We start from the raw sequence: 1,924 nt of genomic DNA, 5'->3' as shown, positions 1-1,924 counted from the left end.
CGACCTGTGTTTAGAAGTGGCACAGAGGAATGAACCGCAGCTAACCCAGGGGAGGCTCAGAGGGGAGCCTCGAAAAGGGGCGAGGTGGCAGGGTTCCATTTCCCAATGGAAGCCCCATTTCCCGGGCTTACCTCTGCTGGAAGCTGCCTTGTGCCACAGACCTGAAGGCTCTGGGTGCTCCGCTGGCTCTTTCCCAACCTCTGGGAGCCCTTGGCAGTTTCACTTGAAACTCACAGCCTGGACTTTTAAAACCACAGCAGCAGAAGATTGGAATTTGTCCTGAGAGGGTCCTACCCATTGCCAGCACTTCCCCGGGCATAGTTTTGCTGCTTCTTAACAACTGCAATGTACAAATGTGTGAAAACAGAGTGAAGGGCGAGGTCCCCAAAAATGTTGGTCCACACCAGGAAAGACGATTCTTACTTCATTTGGTACCTCAAATCAGAATCTTCCTGTAGACCGCACTTGGCTTTCCTCTGGATTGGGGCTCGGGTGATGCTGAGCCTCAATTCCGTTCCTCGGCTAGATAACAGATGTGTTAAATGTCCCATTCATTTCTTTAGTGAGGCTGAACCTCCCCAAAGAGAAGTGTGCAGCCCCGCCAGGCCGCCCTGATCCTATTAACCATGAACTAACTGTCACCTTCAGCTGGTTTTCCTTTTTGCTTTTTAACACAAAGCTTTCTCAAAAATCTTATTAACCAGCTTTATTTCTCTCGATGGTTTTGTTCAGGGTGTTTTGTGTTGATGATCTCCATGTCGCTGCTTTAACCATTCAATAAAAGTGCATCTGTGATTTATATCACATTAAACCAGAGATAGAGCCCGCTAAAGCTCTCCCTTGATTCAAATTAAAAAGTTATTTAGAGTTGGGCTTGGAGCCGAATTAATGCTCCAGGAGGACACAAGTATGGAGTTTCTGAGCCCGAGGCATTCTGGGGGAGCAGGAGGTGGAAAACCACTCAGGAAAGAGCATCTTTTAAATAAGTGGCTACTTAAATAGGGAAAATGCATTGCTGAAGTTAACCAGAATCCCCTGGAATTGAAAGAGAGACATATCTGAAAAACTTCAAATGTTCCTCTTTTAGAAATTTTGCCATAAAATAGGGGAGAAAAAGGTTTAAAGTATTTGAACACCTGTGCTCTCACATTGTCACAAAGTTTTCATTCCATATCACCCCTCCCACCAACTGCTTTCTGGAAGCAGAAAGACCAGCTCTGGTTTGTGCATTCCCTCCCACCTCTCTTCTTTTTCTCCTCTTCTTCATTCTAGTCCTTTCCTCCTCTTCGCCTGCATTCCTTCCTTTCTTCCTACCATACCCCCATGTTGGATTTCTCATCAAGCAAGAGGGCTCAGGGCTAGAGCTTCTGACTGCAGCCTACTAGAAGACAGTCTACTTTTGCAGGACTTTGTTCTGAGGGACAGTAAGGACTCAAAGCCAGTCTAGGGCCTTCCTAACCTCCCCTCTTCTCTAAACTTCTTTTCCATCTGGGGTATTAATATTTCCCTGGGGTAGTTTTTACAATTAGTATCTTGCCCATGGACCTGCTACTTGATTCCCACCCTTATACACACACACACACACACACACACACACACACACACTGACCATTCTGCCTCACACTAGACTGACTACTGCTAACGTCTCTTCTTTTAAAAAGGGGGGCCTGACACTTTTTGGAAGGTGGGTCAACCCCTTGCTGTGATCCACGTGTTCTCAGCCTCCATCTCCATAGCTTCCTAAAGCATTCCTAAGGCGCCAAAGAGGAAAAGTGAGGGTGGGGTGAGGGCTGGCGGCCCGTGAAAAGGCAAAGTAAATCCCAAGGAAGCAAGAAATCAGACGAAAGGATCTTACTTGAAGTGATCTCCTTGAACGCGTCTTTTCAAACTCCACCATAGCCTAAGGGGCTGCGCGGTGCGGCGT

Source organism: Ovis aries, chromosome 21, assembly GCF_016772045.2.
Source record: "Ovis aries strain OAR_USU_Benz2616 breed Rambouillet chromosome 21, ARS-UI_Ramb_v3.0, whole genome shotgun sequence".
Lineage (NCBI taxonomy): Eukaryota > Metazoa > Chordata > Mammalia > Artiodactyla > Bovidae > Ovis > Ovis aries.
This window is presented reverse-complemented; position numbering follows the sequence as displayed.